The sequence below is a fragment of the Mytilus edulis genome, chromosome 2 (genome assembly GCF_963676685.1).
Source record: "Mytilus edulis chromosome 2, xbMytEdul2.2, whole genome shotgun sequence".
Lineage (NCBI taxonomy): Eukaryota > Metazoa > Mollusca > Bivalvia > Mytilida > Mytilidae > Mytilus > Mytilus edulis.
The window spans coordinates 95,027,911-95,042,684 of NC_092345.1; the positions used below are offsets into that span (position 1 = coordinate 95,027,911).

Consider the following 14,774-nt stretch of genomic DNA (forward strand, 5'->3'; position numbering starts at 1 on the left):
AAACCTTTTGTTTGCACATAGACTAATTTTAAAGAAGGTCACAGATTTTAATGCTTGTTAAATATATAGTTCAAGCATGAAAATGAAGTTTAAAAAGTTGTCAAACAAATTATTTTAGTTTATGTATACAACAAGGTGACCGTTTATGATTTTTTTCTCTCCAAGATTTGGATAGAACCAGAAGTTCTGATTAGAACATATTAGGCGAGTGTAATATTTGAAAAAGACGTCTAGTTAAGGACTTTAATGCACCCACCTAACACACGGCTAATTTTTTTTTTTAAATGAAAGAATAATGATTAAACTTTGATTTTTGCCCGGTCGTCACAAAATCGTACGGTGCAGTTTTTGTAAAATTGACGTTTATTTCAGAAATTAGTTGAAAATTATAAAATTACGACATGTTTTTCAAGCAAAGGAAATTAGTCGTATCTCTTCTTTTAGACAGAATAATTAAGTGAATTAGATTCTTAAAATAATGAAAAACAATATTTACAACTGTAAGTACGCATGTTTTTGCATTCCTTCTAAATATTTGACATTTTGTACGAAAATTTTCATAATCCCGACCTTTTCGGATCTACAATTAAATTGTTATTAAATGTTTTTGCACTCTATCCGTTTTAGATCACACCAAATTACTCATCAGTTATCGTTTTTTCATTCAAGATCAAGACTTTATCTCAACATTTCTTAAAATCACAAATTTCTGTAATTTTATGATGTTGGGTAAAATCACTATAATTTCCGGAATCCCTTATCTATTTCGTTATCGTTTTTTACTGAATATATTAGTCGATTTCCGTGTACTTAATAGTGCTTTTAGAGTACGATAAATCATATTTAAACGGTTCTATTTCTAACTTTAACTTCAGTGTAGCTTAAATAGATATAAATTCGTCCGAAATAAAGATCAAATCAAAGTAAAACATAGTTTTTGAGTTCTGTAGAATTCACCCGTTTCTAAATAAGGAATCGTATCGGGAAATTGTAGAAAATCTTCCGAGTCGTGTCAAATTTTCACAGTCCAGTTCACAATGAAACCCTTCCTTTGCTAAAAAGCAAAAAAAAAAACTATACATTAATTGACACAGATGCATAGTCTGTCATATATTTACTACATAGAAACTATGTAGTTAAACACTTAAATGAAGATACAGTTGTATTGCCGCAGTGGGAAAACGAAAAGATGAAGTTTACAGAAGACTGGTCGATGAATATGAAAAACATGAAAACATCCCTTTGAAAATACAAAATATCATAAGAGTTGCTATAAATATTTCAAAAGTAAGCACAACCTATCATCTTCTGTTTTGTCTGTACAAAGACTTTGTACTACATGTACCAATTCTGCCGACCAGTTGATCTTCTCATATATCAACGAGGACAGTAGATCTACAACTCATTCTGATTTGTCTGTTTGTATATTTTGCAAATGAATAAAGCCTATAAGCAAGTTACACAACTTCATAAGGTATCCTCTGAGGAGCAAACTCAAGCTGTATTGAGTGTTACTACATATATCTCCTACAATGATCTGATTTACAAAATAACTCATGATACTTTTACTATTATTTTTTTATACCACCGAGCTTGCATCGCTAAATATTTGCTACACAATTTGAAATCAGAAATTAAAGAGCTATTTAGTTCTGAACATAAAACAGCTTTTACTAACATTTCGACGATTAAAGATGACGTGCCTATACACAAGGAAGTATTCTGGTTAACAATTTTTTAATTACTTGATCAGTTAACCGGGTTTAATTTCTGCCCGAGGATCGCCGGCGAGAAAACTACACAACATATTATCAGCTTCAACAAAAACTAAAAAACATGGTCAATTTATAGCTACATGTATACAGTTTCAACAAGGCGAAGGTGCATCCAATATTGTATACAGTAGCTCTATAATTTTGTCTTATGCCGTAATGACGGAAAATTACCCGTTTAAAATGACTGTGATATTCGGTCTGTGAAATTTAAAGATCTGAGCAGTGACTGCGAAACTGGTTGCAAGCACTTAGTGCAGCTACTTTACGGAAGCAGATATAGGGTAAAGTTGTAATCCAATCAGATGAATATCCATTGTCTAAAAACATTTCACTGGATTATTCAATTGAAATTATGCCACTTGCTTTAAAAACAGTTCTGTGTTGTCTTTTGGATGATGGCACATCTGCGGCAGTTAATAAAGCGTACGATATTCCTATTGACAAAGTTCTTAGATGTATGGCTTTAGTAGAATGTATATTATCTATAAATATTTTTTTAACTCTTTTTCATTTAGGTTTATCACTACAAATGCACCGTATTTATGGACACACCTTTGTTAACTATTAACAAGTTTGACTGATCAGGAGATTCGAAACAATGAAAATGGGGCATACATTCTACATGGCATTATTTTTTTTCTGGGGGTTAAAATTTTATCCAAGACAATGTCTACCTAACTACAGAAACAATAAAAGATCTCCGTATGACTTTGGATGGCTAAAAGGCAACATCGGTCCGGTATGATGTCATCCAACTTTCTACAAGATTTGATCTGTTCACGCATTGGTATAGGTATAGGGGGAGGGTTGAGATGTCCAAAAACATGTTTAACCCCGCCGCAATTTTGCGCATGTCCCGAGTCAGGAGCATCGTGCCTTTCTTAGTTTTGTATGATTTTTTATTTTAACTTCTTGAGTATATTTCGAAGCTTAGTATGACGTCCATTCTCATTTCAAAGTAGTACATTTTTGTTTAGGGGCCAGCTGAAGAACGCCTCCGGGTTTGGGAGTTTCTTGCTGCATTGACGACCCATTGGTGGTTTATGGCCGTTGCCTGCTTTTTAGCGGGTTGGTGACTCTTTGACAAATCCCTCATGTCCATTCCAAATTTTTAATTCAATCTGTATATAGTAGATCTTGTGTCCGCTTTGAGCAAAACCTCTGCTGTACTGATAAATGCCCATGCCAAGGAAGTTGTCTTTGTATGGATATGTTGACCGATAAGAATGATGAGATTACAAGTTAAAATGAAGCTATAATATTCCGATATCGCAATATTCCGACACCTAAATGGTCCAACATCCCATTGGTCCGACGTTTCGATCACGGGATTTTAACATTAGAAAGCCAAATATAAGGTTCAATATTAGGATAGCCTTGTCCTCCGTTTGAAGCGGTGAAACAAGATTAAAAAAAAAATAATACTTAGTGCCAAAGTAGCCGAACGTCATCACTAGCGTAATTTAAAAAGAGTACAAACTACTTTGTCAAGTGTTGTTTGATTAATTATATATCTCAAGATACACGGCGGCCGACTGAAGTAAAATCAAACACATTTTAACGTACAATGAGTGATCATATTTTCCTTGTGATGTTTTAAATTAAAATTGTCAATTTGTTGATATAAATATACCAGTAGCACTTTACTCATTTTAGTTATGTTTGTTAGTACTCTTATCATATCTGATTTAGTGATGTATGAGTTGTTAATGTCTGTGTCATTTTGGTCTTTTGTGGATATTTGTCTCATTGGCAATCATACCACATCTTCTTTTTTATATATCAACATATTGCACTACAATAATAAAAGAAAATATGCCCTATGGTTGTCTGATCTTGAAGCGGTTGGCAGGTTTTCAAACTAACAGGAGACCATACGCTTCCTCAATTTTAATAAACAGCTCATCGTGGAACTTTTCTAAACATTTAAAAATACGTCATATGGTATATTTTCCCCTTGCTTCAAATATTTTGTTTCGGATTATTTATATCAAATTTGCAGATATATATGTTTGTAAATACGTGCAATCAAATGATATGGAGGTATTATATGATTTAGATAATGCAAGGGCGACTACAGATACATTTGTGTGACTTAAAGGTTGATTTTCAAAGACTCCGAGAGAAAACGTTATGTATCATGCGTTACCGTTAAAATCAACTAAAATTAATTTATTTATGATAGAAATATATTTTCCCAACAGTAATACAGCATTCCTATAAAATTGTTTCGTTTTTGCATTTGTTTTGACTCGATTGGAAATCTGAGACACAGTTTTGGAGGTCAAACTGTGTTGTGTGCAAGAATCTATAAAACATTTTGGGATGCTATGAATTACAAAGAAGCTAAATTCATTCAAGTATGGACATCACAATATAGCAACTAATTACAAAACAATTAATTATGTAATAATTATGTCATAATGAAATTATCACAATTTGAAAGATTAATCATTCTTCTTTCTTTTGGTACCTCATTTATAAAATTTGAAGAAGGATGAGGGGAATTACATCAGTTTAAAGATGTCTGATTGGGGATGAAAAATCTTTGTATTGTGCTACCTTAAATATGTTTCGCAGTTCAGTAAGAAATCAAATTAAACATCTACTTGGATATTATCATAGATAAATAAAAAAGCAAATCTTTATATAAAAATATTAATCTCATCTTTGTTCTACATTATATCTACATGAACACATACACATTTTTTTTAATTATGCAATAGTATTACCGCCCCCCCCTTTTCCCTCCAAAAAAAAAGAAAGAAAAGAAGTAAAATCACAAAAATACTGAACTCCAAGGAAAATTCAAAACGGAAAGTTCTTAATAAAATGGCAAAATCAAATGATAAAACACATCAAACGAATGCACAAAAACTGTCATTTATTTTTATTTTGACAGTTTTTTAACCTTCGTTTATATTTGAGAAACGGGCAAAATTATCCATCCCGTGATAATTTTGTAGATGTATAATTATCTACTATATTTAATTTTAAAATTCACACTGAATCATAGAAAAATGGGTTTAATGTCTGTGTCATTTTGTCTCATTGGCAATCATACCACATCTTCCTTTTTTTTTTTTTTTTTTTTATATTAAACTGACCCAGATTCAAGATTCCGATGAGAGGAGAAATTATATTGCATCCATGCTCAACATCACATCAATAAAAATCGAAATGCTGATGTTTTGTTTTATTTCTTCACATTTTGTAGACTTTTTGTAACGTTTCTGTACATTTCACTAGTTGTTTTAAGGATGTACTTAGGTGAGGTAAGGTGAAAATTAATAAATCAAGAATTTAAATTTGATACTATAAGCAGGTAGAGCATTCATTAAGGATAACAATAAGCTAAAAATATTGATAGGTCATGGCCCTCCTTTTCGAGATATTTGAGATTTAAAATATGGCGGGAAAAGGCTGACTCGGACTTTAACCTTATATTTGCATTGGTATTACTAGGTCTCAAAACAAAAGGAAAGAAAATTAAGAATCTTCTAAAATTTTGGTAAATGACCTTTCATGAGCTATAAAGATTTATATGAAAAAATAAATGGGTGTTATGGGGCAAAATATTTTGCATTGTATTATATTGAAAAAAACCAAGGAGTCCGAACATTTGACACAATTCCAAAACCTCACCTAAGTACATCCTTAACACACACTTAATCGGTTGGTATGATTAGAATGAAATTCAAAACAGTGTGGCTGTGGCCATTGATTGACACATTAAATTCATCCATTGACTGGGACAATTTACGTGAACGTTTGTCTGTAACGACCACTGTTCACGACGTACCTACGATAGACATTTAAACTGTGGGGTCACCAAAGGTTTCTTAACGCCTTAATAAAAAAATTCGAAAAAATAATCAGGAATAACCTTTATGTTTTGATTTATATAATTGATATAAAATAAAACATCGTGTTATTTCTGATTATTTTTTTCGAATTACTTTATTAAGGTGTTGAGAACCTTTGGTGACCCCATAGTTTAAGTGTCTTTAAAAAGTACATAGTGAGCAGTGGTCGTTACATACAAACGTTCACCTAAAATGTCCGAGTCAATGGACTGAATACTCATCACATTTAAGAAAACTCACCAAAAAATAGAATATTTTTTCACGAGTCAAGATGTCTAGAAAAGAAAAGCAATCGATATGTTGTTTGAGCGACCTTCAAAAATGATAAATTCAGAGCTCTTCAAAATTGAAGATAAAAATTTAGAAAAGAAAGATTTAGAATATGTGCGTCAGTCAATGTATATAGAGAGAAGAAAACTGCATCCGGCTCAACTTAAAAATCAAGCAGAATTTCACAGAACATTTGATGTTGGTGTTGTTACATACAAAGATGATGACTATAAATGTATTGTGTAACGATCCAGAAAGCGAGCTAATTTTATTAGGATGCGAGGTTCATTTAAAATTTCTGTGTAAAATATCAGAGGAATTTTTGCTGATGGTACCTATAAATGTTTTCCAAAATATTTCAAACAATTTTATACTATACATGGCTTTAAGAATGGACATAATATTCCCTTAGTACTTTTTCTCTTACCGTCAAATTCAGAAGCTTGTTACAAGAAAATGTTTTCCTGACTTGGTGAAAGTTGCAAGAACTGCCGGTCCCAAGCCCCGATACAGAAATAGGGAAGTCAATCATTTAGTTGTCAGTATATATAAATAAAAATAAATAAAATTGGCGCAATAAGTTGATTATTTTATTGGTGCAAATGATACCTATAGTTTAGAAAATTAGGTGGCGTAAAAGAAGTATTGGCGCAATTAAGTTGTGGCGCAAATGAGTTACTTTTTGGCGCAAAAAGATATTGCCCTTTTTTTTCTCTATCTTATTGTGTGTTTATTTCTCAATTCGTTCGCTTATACCGGTGTCAATGAAAAGTAAAATCACAAAAATAATGAACGACGAAGTAAATTCAAAACGTAAAGTCCCTAATCAAATGGAAAAATCAAATGATAAAACACATCAAACGAATGGACAACATCTGTCATATTCCTGACTTGGTACAGGCATTTGAAAATGTTGAAAATGGTGGACTGAAACCGGTTTTATAGCGCTAAACCTCTCACTTTTATGACAGTCGCATCAAATTCCATTATATTTACAACGATGCGTGAAAAAAACAGGCATACTAGGTAAAATTGTCAAAATAGGGTTACAGCAGTCATCACCGTGTCACAATCTCAATCAGAACAAAAACTAATAAATATTTAACAAAGAAGCATAGTGACGTCTTGGATTTCAATGAACGTAATATATGAATAACCAATAAATCATAATCAGTTATGAAGTTAAAAGTCAAGATATACCAAATATTATTCAAAACCTTGTTAATTTTATTTGGTATTTACAAAAACTTGGTCCTGAAATTTGACAGTACTTTAGGAATATTATTACAAAAAAGGATATCAAATTATAATTCTAGAGTAGTTTTGTGCATAATGCAGATATATTATATTAAAAGATACGATCCGTGTAAAATAAATGGTCTTTTGACTTAATTTATTTTCAACATCGTCTTTAGAGATTTGAATTCTGTCTTTATCAGTTTTCAATGGTTTAATACACTACTACGTTTTAAACATGTATATTCTATCAATGTTTTAACACTTCTGGTCCTGTATCCTGTCAATACAGTATTTTGATACTGTACAATGTTACGCTTTTCTGTACCAAGTCAGGAATATGACAGTTGTTATTCATTCGTTTCATGTGTTTGAGCTTTTGATTTAGCCATTTGATTAGGACTTATATCTAGAAATTGACTATGCGGGTCGGTTGAAAACAAAACTTTACGACAATAGAGATGATTTCAGCTTCCAAATTGTGACCTTTTCATTCTAAACCTAATGGTGAAGTTGAAATTATCACTTCGGAAATTTTACGGACGCCATCACGAGTTGGTTGACCGTTAAGGAATATCCGTTATACAAATGATATCGGATATGTTTCTTATGTCGTAACTACAATCCCGTTTCCTTTTCACGAATGTGACCTACCGACTTATACTATTTACCGGCTTTGTAATAACATGAGCAACATGACTGGTGCCACATGAGGAGCAGGATCTGCTTACCCTTCCGAATAACTTGAAATTACCCCAGTTTTTGGTGGGGTTAATGTTGCTGTTGCACCCTATTTCCCTATTGTGTCTGTTTTGTTGGTTGGTTAAAACATTTTCCCTTTTTTGAATATTGGCCATTAGTTTGTTGCTTTCCATAATGTTGGTACTAATCCTGTGTCGTAAATAAAGGCAACAGTAGTATACCGCTGTTCAAAAGTAATAAATCGATAGAAAGAAAACAAATCGGGGACGGAGGTTACAAACTAAAACTGAGGGAAACACATCAACTATAAGAGGAAAACTACAGAACACTGAAGTGCAACAAAATCAAACGACAATGCAACATACATAGAAACGAACTATAAGATAACAACTGCCATATTCCTGACTTAGTACAGGACATTTTAAGAAAAATGGTGGGATGAACATGGTTGTATGGCTAGTAAGACCTTATAAAGAGCATTTGTACACAAAGGCTGTTTCGTCTACCATTCCTTTTTATAACGTGTTATATTATTCTTTTGTTTGTCTTTTTAAATATAACTTTTACTGTGTAGTCTGTTTTTGGTAGTATCCATTTGACGTGGCTCTGTACTTATGCATCCCGTCATTGCGTTATTGATAATTTTTGAATATTTTTGTATTGTTATATTTCATTTTTGCTAATATGCTAAGTCTATATGCCTTTTTGTGTTTTTTTTTTGCATATGCCGTGGCTCTGTACTTATACATCCCGTCATTGTCGTATTGTGTCAATGTTTGGTTCCATATTTGTTTGTTTAATAGTGATTAAGATAATAACACAATCTTTGACTGCTGTACCCCTATTTTTGACACTTTTACCTATTGTGTCTGTCTATTTTGTATACACATCGCTGTCAATGCGACTGTCACACAAGTGAGTGGTTTAGCTAGCTATAAAACCATTTTTACTTAAGATAATGCCTGTACCAAATCAGGAATATGACATTAATTTTGTTGTCTATTCGTTTGATGTGTTTGTTCTTTTTAAAAAATATTCATTTGATTAGGAACTTTCCGATTTGAATTTTTCTCTCGGAGTTTAGTATTTTGGTGATTTTTACTTTTTTGTATTTCTTCTAGTGTGTTGGAATCATCAGGTGGTGTGTTTTTTTACCAGCCCATGTTACAACTTGTCTGGAATTCTGTCTCATTGAGGTATTTTTTTTACCTGAAAATGCTTGTTGGTCTTGTGCAATTAGAATGTTAGCTTTGTCAGTTGTATAACAAGATGGAATTTGTTATCGTTTATTAGCCTGCCTGAGCCGGTGTAATTCATACAATAAAATCCACAAGTATGTATACAAAATATAAGGTGTCAAGGTTTCTATTAATTTGACCATTATAGTCTTAAATCAAAAGATACAGGGATGAATATCTATTAAGTTGTCTCTAATTGACATGTTTTGACATGCTTTGACCAACCTGGAGATTGATGGTCAAAGAATGCACGTATGTCCATTGTTTTAACTAATTGCTACATGTCACCATTTGGTCTGAATGTAAACATGTTATATATATATATAACCTAGAGGTCAATTGAACAACCTTTTACAAGGTCATGTTTTTCTTAATAGATATTCCCCTGAATTTTATTCAATTTAATAAAACATTTTTAAGAATATATAATCCTAAATATAAATATAAATATATATAATATATATTTATATATACATTTTAAGCCATCATATTGTCACATTCCTCCCTTTCTTAAGAAATATAATTTTATATTTTAGTTAAAATCGGTGACAATATGAATGCTCGCAATTTCCCTAAAAACAACAAAAAGTATTCATAAACAAAATCATTTCAAAAGTTCAACAACATCTAAATGTTCAGCAATGTATAGTTCATACAATTCTTGTGTGAATAACTAAGTTTGTAACATCAAATATCGGAACTTCTTATTTCCAGAAAAAGGCGCAACCATTAACTGCGGACCGTCTTCATAACCCCGACTCCAGTGAACTGCTCCTCTGATCGTCGTTGTCAACTCCAACAATCCCTTTGTTTATCTGCAACGCCAATTCCCATCATTTAGAAGTACTGCAATTACTCCGACCTGCATGTGATCCACCATCCATCGTCGAAAATCCAACTTGCATGTGATCCACCATTCATCGTCGAAGATCCAACTTGCATGTGATCCACCATCCATCGGCGAAAATCCAACCTGCATGTGATCCACCATCCATCGGCGAAAATCCAACCTGCATGTGATCCACCATCCATCGGCGAAAATCCAACTTGCATATGATCCACCATCTGTCGTTGATTTACTCCTAACTGACCTAGCTTACCTACTCTGTTAATTCAGAGTCCCTGACTAGGTTGCTCAGTTATCACCGGCTGAAACATTACAGGCAAATCTACCTGTGATGCTGTAGAACGATTCCCTTTACCAATATAAGTTATGTGATCGTATAGTTTTATGTACATCTAATCGTCTGCGTTGTGTCCAATGATCAAAGCCAATATCCAATACTGGATAATGGTTCTTAGTGGCTGGTTCTTGTAATGGTGCAGAAGCTATTTTAACATCTCTGGAGGCAGTACCATCGCCCTCAACATTAGTTGACACCATTTGATCGCCACCAAGGTATCGTGTGACTATTTGAACCTCTCTATTACTAAATTCTCTTGGCTAAACACCTATTATTAAACTTAAGAATATTTTAATAACAAAATACCTATAAATATAGCAACAAAATGAATTAATACATTTACTAAATTTGATAGTTCAAAGTCGTCCTCAAGTTCTAACTGCTTTAATTTGAAAAAATTAAATTATCGATATGTTATCTATTTTAAATAAGAACAAAAAATAAAAATAAACTCAAATACAAAAACAATAAACTAATAAGATAAACTTTTCTCTAGTTAGGACTGAAAAATTATTTAAATAAGGTTTGACATCCAACCAACACTTTCCTTCCTTTTTCATAAACAAAGCTGTGATTCAGAGATTACTGATATTTATAGGATTTCTAAACAATCAATTTTTCAGCGATCAATCTGAAGCGAGAATTAGAATGATTAATCAAAACAAAATTATTTTATATACACATATATTTATTTAAAAACAATCATCACGAAGCCTACTTTTACGACATGTTAGTCGTTCATTTTATTAAGATAACAAGAAACGGTTGAGAGAAAACTTAAAATTAATTCGTCTTTCTTTTCAGACTTTTTAACAGTTCGTTTAGTTTTCTTTGGTATTCTAACTTCATCAACAGACATTTTTTGACTGCGGTCTGAATTATACCCATCAGAATTATTATTATCCGACATTTTGCTTGAACCGGAAGTGACAGAAGATTTGTCTTTTTCGTTTTCACGTCGGTTTCTATTTGCTATTTTTTGTTTAAGTTCAGCGAGCGGAATATCATCCTCATCGGAAGATGTTTCTCGTTCTTGTCGGTAACGATTTATGAGTCTTTCTCGAGGATTAGCGACTGGAAGTTCACTATCACTTTCGTCACTATCTTCGGGAGGTACAACATAATTTGTTTTCCTTAATTGCCTACCTTCTAGATTGGTTGGAATAACCCATTCATCAATCTTAGCTTTTTTAAGGTGTTCTAAATGGACTTTCTTAGCGACAGACCCATCTAATTGGTTTTTAAGGACAAAGGTTACCGGAGAAGTTTTTTCAATTATTCGGTAATAAGGTTTCCACTTAGTGTCTAATTTACTTTTTCTTAAATGATTTTTGAAATAAACTGGATCCCCAATTTCTAAATTAATTTCTTGTCTATTTTTATCTGCGTTTTGTTTTTGTTTTTCTTTTGACTTTTTCAAATTTCTGTGAACTAAAATGAACGATTTGTGCTGTTGTTCTAACAAAATCTTGTGCGGATCTTCACCTACATATTTCCTTCTAGGTTTCAATAAGTTATCAATTGGAAGAACAGGGTCTCTATTGTACAAAAGAAAAAATGGAGAAAATTTTGTTGATTCATTTTTCTGAAACCTAATAGCTGCTATTGTTTGATTTAGGCACACGTCCCAAGTAGACGCGTCACTTTGCAATTTCTTTGCCATGACGTCATGAAGCGTCCTGTGAAATCTTTCTACTTTCGCGTTTCCCTGTGGATGATAAAAAGAAGTTGTTATGTGACTTATATTTAATTCTTTTAAAGTTTCTTCAAATATTTTAGAGGTGAATTCACCGCCATTGTCTGACACTATTGTGGCAGAGTCATATTTGATTGATATATCAAATATGATATTGATGATATTAATTTTATTGGAGTGTTTGATAGTTTGGTTACTCATTGTTTCTATTTCTAGCACTATTGTTCTAGTATCATTCTCTTTTCCCTTTGGTGAACCTCTTTTCTTTCATATCATTTTGGAGGGAAAATTCTAACCTTTTGATTGGTCAATCTTTAGGCCAAAGGTCTTACTATATGTTTTCATTGTTTCTGGTAGATTTAGACTGCAGACATATTGGAATGCAGTGATAATTACCTGCTTGTTATATTCAATTCTGACATTGATGATATTTGTATTATAATTCTTGGATTCTCAATATTCTTATATTCAGGTCAGTTGATTAACCCTATTTCTAATTAACAAACTAATAGTATGTCATTTTAATACTTTGTGAAAGGATTGATTGTATGTATTGAATGGAGGAATATTTGGAGTATGAAAGAGTAAAAGATTAAATCATTTTATAAAAACACAGAGTCATATTAAACATTTTAATATAAAACATTCTAGTACTTTAAATATTATAAAGTTACAATAAAAGTGAAAGACAGATAACTTTGGTATTTGAATAATACAGATCTCTGAAACTACATATTTTAGATGTAGTTGTATATTTTATTTAATTGGTGAAATAGTCCTGCCACTGGACTTATGAATGTTATATTTGTATTTATTCAGGATATGGATTGATACCTTATCAAGTTGTCAAATGAGTAGTGCTCAGATTTTAATGTACACAGCACTGTGATATTCCAGCTAGTACACTGACCTTTGTACCATATACATGGTAAGCATTGTGTTCTATGTTGTTTATTTGTAATGTCTGTACTGTCTATGTTTTATTCAAGTAATTGTCTGTTTATGTGAAGTGTAGTTTATGTAATATCTTTATGTTGGTCAGAATTTGTATACTTTGTATACAAATATATTTATCAAATGGACAACTCATTAATAGATTTGAGATGTATATAATTATTAATTATTATGAGATACATATGAATAATGTATTGGAAAGTTAACCAAAGAGTTAGATTTGAGTGCTTTTAGGACTTATTTCAGTAAATAGATATCTAAAGGAATAAATATGAATTGTAGTTATTCCCCTTTGCCCATATGTTATATGTACTGTCTTGTCATGTGAATATTTATTATTTGTTATTATATGTTGTAGGGTCTTAAATATTTGTGTATTAAAAGAACAGAACCCTAGAATAGTTTTCGTTGTATTTGACCAGAAAATACCCCGTTACACTATAACTAACGGCACAGAAAAGTTTGGGATTATTTCTTCAATTAATAAATGAACCACATTTTCCGAAGTTTTATTTGGAACAGGAAAAGCCAAAGGCCACCCACTGTAATGACAAACAAAGCTGACAATATACTTATTTCCTGACAATGATGTAGGATAAGGTCCAGATAAATCTACCCCTATCTTAGCAAATGGAAATGGTGGTATATCAGATATTTGTAATAAAGGTTTTGTTTTACCTGCACTTTGAGATTGACAGATAACACAGGAATTAATATAGGAATTAAGTTCCTTATATAACTTTGGCCAAAAATATTTTTGCCTAATTGAATCATGACATTTGTCGATTCCTAAATGACTTAGATTATCATGATAACTTTTGATTACCTCATTTCGTAATTGTAATGGAACATAAAGCCTTAACTTTAAATCATCAGAAATGTAATAAAGTATATCATTGATAATAATATGTTTATTATCAACACTTCTTGAAGCCTTACCTGTGTTTATTTGATTAATAATTTCCGAAAGTTCTATGTCTAAAGATTGTTCAATTTTCATGTCATAACCAGGAATTGTACATTCCTTGACGCTAAGTTGGTCATCTTCTTTATAGTCACAACTTGCAAAATCTTTTGGATTGAACTCATTTGAATTCAAAGTATTGATTTGAAAAGCCTTGTCACTTATATCTACTTCAATTGTTTCACTTTGATTTTGATTGCCTTCTTGACCCGGAGGCCTTCTTGAAAGATAGTCAGCAATAGTATTATCAGTTCCCGCTAGCCATTCAATCTTGCAATTGTAACTTGCAATACCTAAAGCCCAAAGTTGTAATTTTTTTGTTACATTGTGGCGAAAGCAATAAGTACTTTAAAGGCTTGTGGTCAGTTCTGATAATAAATTCAGCTCCATGAAGATAATGATCTAATTTTTGTAATGCATAATGAATGCTAAATGCTTCTTTTTCAATAGTAGACCACCTAGACTGTGTATCTGACAGTTTATGAGATAAGAAGTAAATGGGTTTTTCTTTTCTTAAACATGATAAATGAGTTTCTTCTTCCTCGCAAGGTTGCGTAAGACATGCACCTATGGTATCATTAGACGCGTCAGTATATAAAACATAAGGTTTCTTCAAGTCTGGGTATGCTAATAAAGGAGTCACAGTTAAACTATATTTCAAAAAATCAAAAGCTCTTTGACATTCCTCATCCCATTGAAATTTGGCATATTTTTTAGTTAAAGCAACTAAAGGTATAGAAATCTTTGAAAAATTCGGGATAAAGCGTCTATAGTATGAACACGCCCCTATAAAACTTCTTACCTCCTTAACAGTAACAGGGTTTGGTAATGTTTTTATTGCTTCAACTTTGGCATCGTCCGGTTTTACACCGTCGATATTGATTTTAAA

The 14,774-nt window shown here is 32.0% G+C and overlaps 1 long non-coding RNA gene across 1 annotated transcript; it reads left to right on the forward strand.

Moving 5' to 3' along the window:
• Positions 1-12,084: 12,084 nt before the first annotated feature.
• Positions 12,085-13,364, forward strand: LOC139513529 (uncharacterized). Its single transcript, XR_011662456.1, has 3 exons — positions 12,085-12,439; positions 12,787-12,895; positions 13,280-13,364. It is a non-coding gene; the product is annotated as an uncharacterized lncRNA (long non-coding RNA).
• Positions 13,365-14,774: the final 1,410 nt, after the last annotated feature.